Source organism: Humulus lupulus, chromosome 4 (genome assembly GCF_963169125.1).
Source record: "Humulus lupulus chromosome 4, drHumLupu1.1, whole genome shotgun sequence".
Taxonomy (NCBI): domain Eukaryota; kingdom Viridiplantae; phylum Streptophyta; class Magnoliopsida; order Rosales; family Cannabaceae; genus Humulus; species Humulus lupulus.
The window spans coordinates 157,126,030-157,140,834 of NC_084796.1; the positions used below are offsets into that span (position 1 = coordinate 157,126,030).

Genomic DNA, 14,805 nt, shown 5'->3' on the forward strand with positions numbered 1-14,805 from the left:
GAACTTAAATACCTAACCAAGAATGGAAACAACGAGTTAGGATTTGAGTAAAGAAAACTAAAAGAAACTAAGGAACCATACAGAAATAAACTTAAGATTAGAAATACCTTTGAATGTACTAGCACTGAAACACACTACTTATCTCACTTCCCAAGTGTTTATAAAGCTTAAAATGATAAAGCTTTTATCCCAACCCAAGTGTTTATCACTCTATAGTAACCCTAGCAGCTTGAAGTCTCTTAACACAGCTTGAAGAATGAGAGAAATGGCTGGGTACTAGGTCCTATTTATAGAGTTAAATGAGTGAACTATCTCCTTTTAGCATGAATAAAAATAATGAGTATTAATTGAAAAATATTTGAATATTCATTCAACAGGTGCTGAAGACTCGGTGAAAACATTCAGAGGCTAGTCAAGAGGTTAAGGAATGAATCAAGCTCGGTTTCAACATCGATTGAAAATATGGCCCTAGGGCCGATATATCACCCATCATAGGCGATATATCGCCTGCCCTATGTCCCGAGTGCTCGTCGTTTGAAAATTCTGGGACTCTACATAACCACAACCCTTTAAGATCCTGTTCACGTATTATGCGTCCTAATGATGGGAACTAGGCGAAAGCTCAAGTCAAAAATTCAATTTAGGGTAGGAGAACTAACCTCCCAAAACTCATTTTTTGTTAAGGTTCGAAATTATTATTTTCCCCCGTTTTTAGGTAACTTCAAAAAATTACTACTCTTAAACCGTGATATATTTTAATCTAAAATTTTATCAGGCCTTAATACCTATCTTAAAATTTTTATCACCAAGTTTCATAATTTTTGGGAAGGAAAAACCCATTAAACCATTTAAGGAAATATGGGTAGTGCGTGCTACCCAGGAGTTTTTCTCAGATTTTTAGGGTTTTTTGAAAAATTATTTCTCTTAAACCGTAGCCCAGTTTTTCCTAAAATTTTATCAGGTTCTTTAATAATATCTAATTTATTTTATCTCAAAATTTGATAATTTTTAGGATATGGAAACCCATTCAGAAATATAAGACAATCTGGGCAGTGTTTGCTACTCAGAAATTTCGTTCTCAGAATATTAGGGAAAACTTTGAAAAACCATTAGTCTTTAACCATTTTTCATTTTCCTCTAAAAAAATTATTTGATCCTTATACATATGTGAAATAACAGTTTACTAAATTTTATGGCTTTTGGCTCAGTAAAACGTGTTCAATATTCAAAATAATCTGGGCAGTGCATGCTGCCCAGAAATTTTCCAGATTGCATCAAAATGCCAAAAAGTTCATAACATAGGTGTGAAAACACCTTTTTTAGATTTTCAAAAGACTAAACTCAAGTACTCATCTATAAATATACAACCATAAAAATTATTTCCACAAAAAGAGGTAGTAGAGTATGATATGACCCGTTGGAAGTCAGACCACAAAAACTTGGCAGCATCCACTTTTACACATTCTAGCAAAACAATCACAACTAGCAAAACCCTAGCCACATGCATGCATGAAAATCAAAAAATCAACCAAGGTGACCTTCAAGCATAACATAAACTCCAAAAACCAACAAAACAACCTATACAACCAGATCTATATCAATAACCAAAAATCTACTTTTGATGGTTCTAGCTTTGAGATAAGGTTCCCTTAGCCTTTCAAACTTCCTCCTTGTGTTCTATACACTCAACTCGAGCCCCAAGGTTCCACATGAAGGTTTTTCTTTTAAAAAAAGAATGTTAGGGTAGAAGATGGAGATGAGTGGAAAATTACAAAAACTCTAAAATCTTTACCTTTGTTCTCACTAAAACATCAACAAGCTTCAAATCTTTGACATCCTCCTAGAACCACCTCCCTTGAACCCTATAATACAATATCCATGGCATGCATGGCCATTAGAATCACATGCATGCATAGTAAAACCCCTTAGGATTTCAGGTTTGAAAGAAAAAGAGAAGGAAAGAATGTACTAGGTTCGAAACATACACTTGCCTGGTGTGTTGTTGAGTTTTCTTCCTTCCTTCAATGGAGAGTGAGTGTTCATGCTCCTTGGAGAGAAAATGGCAACAAATGGAGAGGGAAGAGAGAGACCTCTCGGTTTCGGAGTGGGAAATGAAGAGAGTTTCTTTTTTTGTTTTCTTGAGGAAAAAGAAGGAAATAAAAATAATGATTGGTTGTGTAAGAGGAATGATTGGAGGGTTAGCCAATGGGTGAGGTAGCCTCCTACTCTTCATAGCATAGGTGTCATAGACACTTGAGTACACTAGGGCTTAGCCTTGTTGCCCATCACACCTTGTCTCCTCCTTTAGAAATGACTAAAATGCACTTGCCCCTTTTAACTCACTTCTAATGCACTCAAGGGCTCTTTGGTAATTTTACTCTCTAAATTTAACCAAATTTTTACCCTATAGTTGTTAAATATCTCCAAGCTAAAATAAAATAAATGTGACAAAAAATAAATTGTGTCACATGACACATACTTTTGGTAATTTACTCAAATTGACCAAAATATCCTTAGATGGGCAAGAATTTCCATTCTTAAACCCGATAGATTGGAATTAAATCATCAATCAATTTTTCTTAAATTTACTGGCTTGTCTATACAGTCCCAGTTGCCAAATATATTTATGCCATAGTATTCCTCATTTTACTTGATCCGAGATTTTTCCGTTATTAGGGTTTGCCCCTCGGTCCAAGACCAATTTTCTTTGCATAGGCCTAAACCCTTTATTAAATTAGCATAACGGCTATAAAATTCACCAAATAACATAATTTCACATAATATTATTTATCAAAATAATATTTCACAAAATTCTTCACCTACTCCAACCGGCTACTAACGGTGTTCAAAATACGAGATGTTACACACTAAGTCTTATTAGCGAATTTGGGACGTTACAGATTATGTTTAGGTTATGATTATGTTATGGCATGTATAAATAGTGTCTTTATGAATGTGTACTTTTATCTATATGATGTTTAATTCTGGGAGAAGGGGTTGTGTCATACACAGCTCTTCTTGCTGGGCGTTAGCTCGCGAGTATTCTGTGTTGTAGTTAAAGGTAAAAGGTTAGTTATACATAAATAAGTTGGAGAGCTTTGGTGGAGGGCATACATGTTTAAGATTTAACAACCATTAGGGATCTGGTTTATTTTGATTACTATGTTATTTTAGTTTTTTTTTTTTTTTGTTATTATTATGAAAGATGTTTATTTAAGTTTTGTTATAATACATGCTTCATTTTCAAAAGGATGAGACTCTTGAGTTTCTTTTGTTTTATGGTTGTTAGTTACTTTATTTTTTATAAAGTTTATTTTATTTAATTTTAAAGACATGTTTTATTCTTTACAGCTTGAAACATGCACGCACTTAACGCTTTAAGAAATTAGGGCCTTACAATTTGGTATCAGAGCAAAAGGTTTTGTTTCCTGTAGACTGTCCTAACATGTATCCTCACAACGGAAGACAAGCTCAACTTATTGCACTTTAAGTTCTATTTATGTTTTGTTTCTTTTATGTGACTATTTGTCTTATGTGCTTTACTGCCTTACCTGTATGCATAGAGTAGCTAGTATGGCTACAGTGTTTAGAGTCCTAAGGTTCATCCTGGATAAAACTCAACAGAAGAAGCTAGCAAGGAAAATAAGAAAGATATGAAGAATCAAGATGTGCTTTAATGTGGAAAAGAGCATTGGGGAGTTAGTTGACCACTTTGTGATAGTCAACAAGGACATTTAGGATGTAATTTGGGATGGTGGATTGCGAAGTTGTGAGCAAAAGTACGATGTACTCAAGAACACAATTTTCTCAAAGAATACAGAAAAGGGGCTTGACGCCACATGGAAACAAGTCAAGGATATGTATTCGACAGATGCAAAGTACATTCACGCACTAATGGCGTACGCAAGACTACAAGGAATTGAGTTGGCTATAGAACCGTTTGTTCAAGGATTCACCATAGAGTTAAAGGACATACATAAATATTCCATCCTCGTTCACAGGAAGTGGCTCTAGAAGTTGCGTGTCATGTGACTTAGTTTTAGTTTAGAAGTTTTTTTTCTTTCTACTTTGATGATGGATTGGTGTATTAAGACTATTGCTTTCTATATGATATGGAGTTAGTTGTTTTTGTTTTTGGAAAGTTGATAAAAATTTATGTATAATTATGGTTGATGGCTTGGGAGATGTTATACCAAGTTATGATTGTTAGTTTCAAGAGTAAGTTGGAGTCATGCCTCTTAAGGGACCTTTGTAAAGAAACACTTGAGCGAACAACAATGTTAATGCTCCACCTGCTACAAGGTCAAACACGCGAGTAAACAACAATTGTAACAATTTACCAATTAATACAGGGAATGAGCGCAATGCCAATGCTCGGACTGATTATCAAATAATGTAACCATAGTCCGTTGTGAAGCATAAGAATATGAGCAGGTAGGAAAAAGAGCTAAGAGAGTTGAGGCAGCAACAGGTGCAGCCTGTAATGACCCAAAAAAATACAAGACCAAATGTTGCGGAAAAACAAAGATTTATAGTTTCATAAGTCAAGAAAATCCATATAAAAAAAACTTTTTGAAAGGGATAAAGCTTTAGTTTGGAAGTATGCACATATTTAAAAAGTGATTACAATATTATAAAATTCTAAACATTCAAAATACTTAGCCCACAATATGTTCTTATAAAAGTAAGACATATTTTCAAAAGTGTAGATTTCCCACGGTCGGGCCACATGTACATTTCCACAACACAGACTTCAGCTCTTATTGCTCTGCCTTGCCTTTCAGCTTACCTACAACATGATACAACACAAATAACATCAATAAAAATAACCAAGTTTTACCTATAACAATAGCATTTCGAAATCTAAATAGAATTAGGGATGTGATATTAATGGGCCCTAAACATAAAATTCAAGAGCACTTAAGCGTTCTAGAAAACTTGTGGTCATGCCCAATAACATCAATTCAAACTCAAACCTGCACACAGAAGATTCCAGAGCAAAAAAGATACATAGAACAATCTCTGTAACCCTAGAATAGTCAAAGCAAGCCTGAGCAATCTTATTAGCAACACCACCAACAAATAATATTCTAGAGGGAACTTATAATTTCAACCCCAAATAAGTTATCCACAACTTATATTCCTATGCAATTCGGATCATCACATCCTAATATGGTTCGTAGAGTACATGCATCACATCAATAATCTCTCTATTTCATTCTTGTATTTAATCGAATTAACCATTCCTGATATCAATTAGACAAAGCATGCATCATATCAATATTCAATTAAGTAGTTATATCAATTATCAACTACTGTCACGGGTGTGGCAACACCAGTCTGATAATGGTCCTCTATTATCGGGCCCTCTGCCTCACTAGCGTATTTTATTGCCATTAGTGCCATTAGTGCCATTAGGTATTCTTTACCTTCTCACAGTCATACGAGCTCTGTGGAATAATCCTCTTAGCCATTTCATCAATGTTGGAATTAAACCTCAACTCATGTCTGCTAGGATAACACCAGTATAGACTTTCTACAGCAATTGTGTATACTTGTGCTTGTGACCTAAATCTAACAAGCAATATGCTAGTTATTTATGTTGTAGTCAGAGAAGTCAGGGTTTACTTACCTTGAAGGTCTTTAAGTGCTTAGAAATTTCTCCTTGTTATCAGGTTAGCACACCCTTTTTCTTAGTCGTAACTATATTTTGATAAGAGTAAGAATCATGCATTAATTATGGCAATGCATACAACTATAACTTATTTTGGGCATTTAATCTACCATAAGGGTCAAAGACCAAAAATACTATACCCCACTAGTTAATATAATTTGTAAATAGAACTAAGCATACACAAGTCAAAAATATCTAAAGCGTCCACGAATTTGCTAAACAACATTTGGTTTCAAATACTGCAAGAGATCATCATCTGTTCGGTACTAGTAAAATCCTCGACTTTTATTTGTTTAAAAATGATCAACATGAAGGCTGTGAAATAATTCTTCAAAAAATCAGATTAAGACTTCACTCTTGGTCCGGTAGACATCTCTCTTTTGCAGGCCGAATGCAACTCATACACTCAGTTTTATTTGGTCTCCGAAATTATTGGATGAGCATCTTTATTCTACCACAGAGTATTGTAAAGGAGATAGAGAAATTATGTCGTAGCTTTCTTTGGGGTAATTCTGGTCTGAGGAGTAAGCCTCATCTTGCTTCTTGGCAGAAGGTTTGCCTTCCTAAAGCTTATGGTGGACTTGGTTTCAGAGATGGAGCTCTTTGGAATAGAGCTATTCTAGCCAAATATATCTGGGCTATATCTGAGCAGCCTGAGATTTTATGGGTTAAATGGGTCAATACTATATATTTGAAAGGCCTCAACTTCTGGAGTTACACACTGAAATCTTATTGTAGTTGGTATTGGTGGAAGTTATGTCACATTAGGGAGAAATTTGGTTATTCTGAGATACAGGCAGCTGGTTGTCTTGGGAGATTCCAGCCTTCCAAATTGTACAATTGTGCTTTAAACCAGCAGCTTGTGAGCTACTACCATGCAGTATTGAGTAAGCGTACCTTACCAAAACATAGATTCCTCCTTTGGCAAGTGATTAATGAACAGCTACTTTCCAGGGACAACCTGATTCGATTGCATATTCAGGTGCCAATCCTGTTATGTCCTGTCTGTGGGAGTTATTCCGAGAATCACCATCATCTTTTCTTTGCTTGCAATCTGTCTAAGTAGGTTCTCAATATCTTGTTTAATTGGTTTGGATTCATTGCCTGGCCGAGTGACTTCACTAGTTGGAGTGTTTGGCTTGCTAGAACTCGGCATGGATTATTGGCTGCCATATTGAACTTATTTGTTGCTGCTGTTACTTACAGTATTTGGAGGAGTAGAAACAGATGCTTGTTTGATGGCTATTCGTTGGCAGCTGATTGCCTAGCGAAGGAAATTAAGAATGTAGTTAAATATAGACTTTACTTGGTTAACTTTAGAAAGATTACAATCCAATAGCAGACCTTTATAAGGAAAGTACAATGTAATTAGTGTGAGGTTCTGCTGGTTTTTTGTACAGTTTTTGCTTTTGAGTGCATTGCACTGATTTGTACAGCTTGTTTGTTCAATGAAGTTCCATTTCTTCTTGATAAAAAAAAAAAAAAGAAAAAAACTATGCTAGTCCGATAGAATGGTTGGGACATAATTAACAATCTCATTTAAAGAAATAAGAGTACTTCTTTCAAATCTTTATTCAATAAGTTTATCATTAATTGTGAAAATAAATGAAAACTATAACTGGCTTATCGTAAAATATGGCTTTTGTAAGAATAACCTTGAAATTATTATTTCCATAAGGTAATCCTCATAAAACGAGGCTAAATACCATTTACTTTCATATTTCCAAAAAGTAGTGAAAATATGTCTATTTATAACCATAATAAGAATAAATAATTCCCTTATTATTTAGCAAAAATTTCATTACATGACTTTTATTTAATATATATGACTTTGGACCCATACTCTCTTCCTTTAATCCAACACCTTTCATGATAGACCCAATTCAAAGTTTGAAAGTCTAACCACAATAAAATAGTTCATTTTAGATCTATATATATAATGGGTTGCCAACTAATTTATGAAATATTTTGTGTCAAAAAATCACACATTCATAGTTTAAATCCCACTGTCCAAAATTTTAGTTTTATTTCCTATATAAAAAAATTCATAACCTCCATTGTACAAGTTGGATTTAGATAAAACTTTCCAGAATTTAGATTTTGTGTCACAAAAATATCTCTGTTAAATTTCATGTTAAAATAATAAGTTTTACCCATAGAAATATTTTTTCTAAAAACGTTGCTCGAATCTGCCAATGAACAACCAGATTTTCACACAAATTTTCAAACAGTCATAACTTGTATATTTCTAAATATATTTGAATAATTCAAACAATTATGAATATTTACAGATCCTATGTAATAATTTGGTGAAATAAAATACACAAAATATGGTAGTTTAAGAATGTTAAACTTGTTGGGGACATGGTTAAGAACTGCCAGAAAAGTCAGGTTTTACACCTATATTCTAAAAATCATAATTATCAATATACAAATAATTTTATCATGAAAAATTCCAGATATTAATTTTACTATCTTATTAACACTCCTTAAAAATTTCAAATCAATATAATAAGGTTTTACTGGTAAAATAATTTTTTAAAATTCGTACGTTTAATCTGCCAGTTTCAAAAACAGGTTTACCCCGTAGACTTGTAAGGGTCATAATTCAATGAAAACTTGGGCCTGTTTGGTATTGTTTTCTGTTTTTTGTTTTCAAAATTGTGTTCTCCGAAATGAGAACAGAAAACTGTTTTTGTAGTTTTCAAAAAACAAGAGGTGTTTGGTTAATATTTTCTAAAAACAATTTTTTAGTTTTATTTTTTTAAAATCTTAAATAAAAAATTAACAAATATATTTACAAAAAGAAAAATATTTTAAAAGTTTACAATAAATAATGAGATAAAATAATTTAAAAGAAAAAATGATGAAAAATAAGAAGTGAGAAAATTTGAGAACAACATAAAACAACTTTTCCTTGTTCTCAAAATTTTCTGTTTTTTGTAACTTTGTTTTTAAAAATTGTTTTCTGAAAACAATGCCAAACACCCACACTTGTTTTCAAAAAAATAGTTTTTAGCTTTTAAAAACAAAAAACAATTTTTTAGTTAAGGTGTCAAACACCTTACCCTTTTTGAACGTTTCCAGGGCCAAAAATTATCTACACTTCCTAAATAACACATCGGTTAAAATAAATTCCGTGAAATCTGTAGTTTAGGTTCTGCTTGATCCATCAGAAATCAATCTTAAAACTGCCAGAAACTTACTTTACCGTAAGCCTTTCGAACTTCGGATCCCTAGTCCTAAAGGGCTCTATACCACAAGCATGCAACATATATCCACTATAATCCATCAAGTACAGATTAAAACAACCAACTAAGATTATTAAACTCACTTGAAACTCAGATTTTACACATAATACATTAATCTAACCATAAATCCCAAATTTGACCTTTTTATGCTCAAGCCTTGGAGATGGTGTGCTCTTCTAATTTCGTCATCTTCTCTGGCCCTTAGACACCTTCAAATAACTCCCAGAACAATCACAGAGATTAGCTTAGCTCAAGAATAAAAAGGGAGATTGAGGAAAGATAAGAAGAACTCAAAAACCCTAACATAACTTACTTCTTAGTTTTCTACAACTTTTGTATGTGCACCTTCAATGGGGGTTCTCTCCTTGAGAGAGAGGGAGAAGAACGAAAATGGAGAGAGAGATGATGAGAGAAAATCATCTGAAATAATTGAAAATGAAATGAAGAGAGGAGGGGGGGGGGGGGGGGGGGGAGAGAGAAATGGAGAGAGAGGGTTCTATGCATATTTCTCATTTCTCACAAAAATTCAAACCAATCACTCATCAACCTCCACCTTTTACCACACCCAATCATACACACACACGCCTATGAACACTTAATAATCGCTTAATTGTCCATTTTTATTTTAATAATTAACGTTAAAATCTGAAACTATAGTGTATTTAACGTTAAAATCTGAAACTATATTGTATTATCGGATTTTGGCACAAGTGCCTTTTGAAATATACTTAAAAGTCTACTTAAGAGGTGGTTGATCCCAAAAACAAAGCCCAAGGGAGTTATAAACATGAAGCTCATTAAAACATGATATAATTATAAATATAAACACCCAAAATATCATATAATAGGTGTGACAAAATAATTCATATGTCACATAAATTAAAGTCCCATTATATTATTTATGAAAACCATTTTCAATATATTTATCACAATAACGCTAAATAAGAATTTTCTCTCAAAATATAAATTAGGATTCTTTCATAATTAATTATTTACAATTCTCTAATAGCATTCTTAATATTCATATGCCCAAAATAATTGCTTGCCATAATTAATTATTAAAGATAATAAAAGTTTTTGGCTCGATTCCAAACTAATTTTTTCTCAAACTTGGCTTAGATGACTCAGTTTCTCATTTTGATTCTGTTTACCCAAAAAAGGGCTGCTGATAACGTGGCAATGATTTTTCACACGTGGTCTATACGTGGCGGAAGTGCTGTTTGACTATCGACCAGACGCACATCATTTCATCAAGCTTAATTGTTAGATACGACCAGACTAGTCGTATAATTTGATTTATTTACTTCTAAGATTGTAATCTTATAATAATTACATTGAATATTTCCTCTTTATTACTTTGATACGTGGTTATTAAGGAAAGATAAGGCCTATTGGCCCATGTAACCCTCCTTGAGCCTATAAATATGCATGAAATAGCTCAAGGAGAGGACTTTTGATCTCTGAATCTTTTTCCTGAGTATTGAGAGAAAGAGAGTTATAGTGTGATTGTCCATTGTTTTATTGTAATTCCCTCAAGGTTTGTGAAACTCAAGAACCCTAGTTCTTTGATCACGACTTTGAGATTCAATATTAATAATACCACTAAGTGGACGTAGGTCATGACCATTCTTTAGGGCCGAACCACTATAAATCCTTGGTGTTTTCTTCTTTACCATTAGGTTAAATTCTTAATTGTCGTTTTATCTTTTGTCGTATATTTGACACCGTGTCGTTGGCCAAATCGAGGGTCAACATTCTGGTGCTCTTGTTGAGAGTTTGACGAAAATCTGTAAGAAAATATAATGGAGAAAACATCCAAGAAGACTGGACAGGCCTCTGGCACTGCACCATCCCAACCTCCTCCCCCAAATGTAGCTGAGAATGAACCACATTTGGAGTTTGACGAGGAGGAGTTAGACTCCAAAACGCTGAGGGCAACGTTGAGGGTGTTGCAGGATGAGTTGGCTAATATGAGGGCCAATCAGAAGAATGTTGTGGAGACAATGGCACTGCAGCAAAGAGAAATAGAACGCTAGCGCCAGGAGCTAAGTGAGCAGTAGGCGGACATGGATCGTCGGCAAAGGGACACCATGGCCGCTCTTGAGGCAGCCATCCAATTGGCTCGGAGTCAGGTTGTGCCAGCCTGCCAGCCAGATCAGCCGCCGAATGCGCCACCTCAAAGGGGCCCCAATCCAAGCCCTTCACTCCAGCCAGCAAGCCCTCAAAGGCTAGAGCAGCCACCTGTGGCTCAGAATGATGTCCCACCTAGGGATCCTGAGTAGCAGCCTCCATCCCAGGCTGGTCGAGGCAATCCCCAGCACCCGAGGTAGAATAGGGCCGGGCAACCGCCCCGCGGCCCTAGATGCCCAGGGGATGAAGAACCAAATCTACCAAGCAGGGGGCAGCGTCCTTCTGCCAACAGAAGGAACATCGAGTCAGGCTCTGCGGTTAGGGGGCCCCCACGGCATAGCCATGCACGGGGACCCATCGACCAGCGCACGCCTCCCCCTGAAGCACGGGAAATGCACGCCCGAGGAGGAAATAGCGTGAACAGCCGGTCACGCTGTAGTCAGCCACAATTTAGAGATGGGCATGACTATAATGAAGCCGATTCCAGCAGAGGAAATGCTGGTCGGAGAAATGAGGAAAGAGGTGGAGGCAGAAGCCCCCCGCCTAGAGAAAATAGGTCGGCTAGCCATAACGCTGGGGAGCAACTCAGGCAGCAGAACGTCTTTAATCGGCTAGGAGGTAGCGAGCAGAGACGCAGGGACGATTATTTAAGGGACATACTTAACGACCGTCGTGAGAGGCACGACGAGTACGCTCCCCCGACATCGGTTGCCCCAGCAGTCCCAGAAGTTGTTCAAGCTAAGATTGATACTCTGAACCAGGTGGTACAACAGCTGGTCGGGGGATGAACATCCCATATCGAGTACGATAGGAGGAGGGGCACTCCCTTTGTACAGAGGATTGTTGGGACTGAAACCCCCAGTAAGTTCAAGATGCCAACATTGCCGAACTTTGATGGGTACGAAGACCCAGTATCTCACGTTAATAAGATTGAGATACAAATGGATATACAGAAAGTGTCGAAAGATTCCCGATGTCGGATCTTCCCAGCGACACTGTCTGACACCGCCCAGGAATGGTTCTCTAAGTTCCCTCCTGCTAGTATAGCACCTTGGGAGATGTTTGTAAAGGAATTTTACGGAAAATTCTACGCGGGTCGCGTACACCCCACAGAGGGCAATCAGCTGGTCGAGATACGCCAGAAGGAGGGAGAGCCCTTGAAAGAATATGTCTAACACTTCATGCGAGCAGTAGCTGGAGCCAAGACAATGGGCGATTAAGGTAAGATGATGGCTCTAACTATTGGGGTTAGGCGCCATTCACCCCTCTGGAGTAGCCTCAAAAAGAATGGGGTAAGAATTACCCAGGAGTTTTTGGATCCGGCTGATCGAGATATCAAGCTCGAGGATGCGATTGCCAATGAAGGAAAATCGCCAACAAAAGACAAGGGGCCGAAGGAAGAACCCGCCAAAGCAGCCAACGGGTCGAAAAAACCCAATGGCAACGGGAATGGCAATGGTAGGAACGGTTGAAAATGAGCAAACAATGAACCCTCAGCTTCTGAGAATGAACGCCCCAAAGGTAGTCGATACGAGCCGAGATTCACCAACTACACGCCCATTGTCGAAAGTCGAGCTGCAGTCTACCAGGCGACCAGCTCAAGCGTGCCTTACAAACGACCCGCAGCTATAAGGAAAGATATCTCCAAGAGAAATACGATGAAGTTCTGTCGCTTTCACAATGACTATGGGCACGACACCAATGAATGTAACCAGTTGAAAATGAGATTGAGTTCCTGATTAGGCAGGGACATCTCAAGAGATATGTGCGAGCTGTAGGAGGATCCCAGCGAGAGGCTCAGAGTGGCAACGAGCAGGCGCCTGCACACCAACGCTCGGAACCCCTACATCCAGCTCCTGTGGCAGGCACTTTACTCACCATCTGTGGAGGCCCACACCTTGCAGGAGACAGTGGGAAGGCAAGGGAATGATATGCTCGAACCCTACGCCACAACCAGGACATCGAGATGATGATTGTGGAGGATCGAGCACCAAAGAAGGCCCAGACAAAGGAGGGATTAATAACCTTCTCTGAAGACGATGCCCAGCACGTACGATTCCCGCACTTCGATCTGCTGGTCATGGACGTGCAAATTGCCAACGCGTTAACGCCAATGCGTTGAATGGCTCTAAGGCATTAACGCTGGACCGACCCTAAGGTCGATGAGCTTATAAGCGCTTGTCTAGTCTAAGACTAGTTACTAGAGCCAGGGCCAAAGGCCCAGGTGACTGTTTGTCACATGGCTAGGGAACGCTGTTCCAGGGTTATGACTCTAAGGTCATGAGGAAGGTTATGTTGGTGACTAGTTACCATGCACCTATCCTGTTCGAACTAATAAGAGTTCACTTATCTATTAAGCCCCGGTGACCCTATCGTCACAAGGCTATAGGGAGCTAGACCCAATTTATTGACTTTTGCGACTGTCACCTATTTGTTTGGACTGATGGTCCTGAATGATTATTATGATCATTGTTGATATTATATCATGCTTTATTGTGTTTTCTTGATGGGCCTTGGCTCATGGGAGCTATGTGGTGCAGGTAAAGGGAAAGAAAAGCTAACCCAGCCTTGAGTGGAGAGCTTAGGTGGTGATGCATACATATGCGGCCGTTTGACCACCACGGCCAAGGAGTTCTCAGAGGAACTAGGGGGTTTACCCTATTTTTGCCGCTTAGGTCGGCGGGTTTGTAATTTTGAAATAGTAATGACCTTTTTGAGTTGTAAATAACTTGCAAAAGATTTTGTGGGCCCATGAACTGCTTTATGTTCTTAATAAAACATATAATTTCCTTTTTATTGATTTTCCACCTTAACCTGTTAATAACACTTAGATCACGTTTTTAACCAAAGGACTTGGGTAGCGGGTCAAATTTTCGGTTCACCATTCACCGTAACTGTTCTGGGGTAACTAGGGCGTTATAACTTGGTATCAAAGCATGCCAAGGTTAAGGTTCCTGTAGACTGGCTGGGTATGTACACACATCATTGAAGTCAATCTCGACTCACGGTTTGGTAACTATTTATGTAGTTATATGTATAACTGCTTAAATATAGTATATATGATTTACCTGTATGCATGAGACACTATGTTAAACCCATGCCCTGAAATATTATATCCTCAGCAAATGTGTGCTAATTAGTACTGAGATTGCTGGAACATACTTATAAGTATGATTGTTTATGAATTACTATGCGATACATGCTAAGTATTAAATGTTATAAACATGTATCTGTCTGTATAATTGTATGACTGTGGAATATGATAATTGTCTGCCTTTTCTTGGACCGTAAGGCGGCAAGAGGTTTAGTTATTACAACCTGACTGGCCATATTGATCATTATTTCAGCAAGGTGTCAGATAAGAATGAATCTAGGGCAGACAGATACTTCAGCTGGCCAGAGTGATCAAGGCCAGAATAATAATAACAGTCAGGGTCAGGAAAATGACCAGTCTCAGATTCCACAGCCAGCTCCTGCAAACTGGCAGCAGTTGTTTAATGACTTGCAGGCAACAGTGTTGAAACAGGGAGAAGAGCTTCGTCTCCTGAGACAGCAACAAGTGCCTACAGTGGCTATTGTATCAGAGGCACCTCCTGTGTTAGTGCCAGCAGCAGAGCAGCTGCATGAGGTAGGAAATAAATGGGAGTCTCTTTATGAAAGGTTCAGGAAGCAACAAACCCCTAGTTTTTTAGGGCAGTGCAGATCCTGCCAAGGCTGAATAATGGATGAGTATGATTACCACTATCCTTG

General features: G+C 37.5%; 1 long non-coding RNA gene across 2 annotated transcripts; it reads right to left on the reverse strand.

Annotated features, from left to right (window-relative positions):
• Positions 1–4,499: 4,499 nt before the first annotated feature.
• Positions 4,500–9,412, reverse strand: LOC133830921 (uncharacterized). 2 transcript variants are annotated; one of them, XR_009892295.1, is made up of 3 exons: positions 9,239–9,408; positions 9,066–9,134; positions 4,500–4,789 (listed from the first exon to the last, which is right to left on the reverse strand). It is a non-coding gene; the product is annotated as an uncharacterized LOC133830921 (long non-coding RNA). The 2 variants fall into 2 exon arrangements; XR_009892294.1 differs by lacking the exon at positions 4,500–4,789 and adding an exon at positions 7,138–8,292 and having other exon boundaries at positions 8,738–9,134; positions 9,239–9,412.
• Between the last annotated feature and the right edge of the window lie 5,393 nt (positions 9,413–14,805).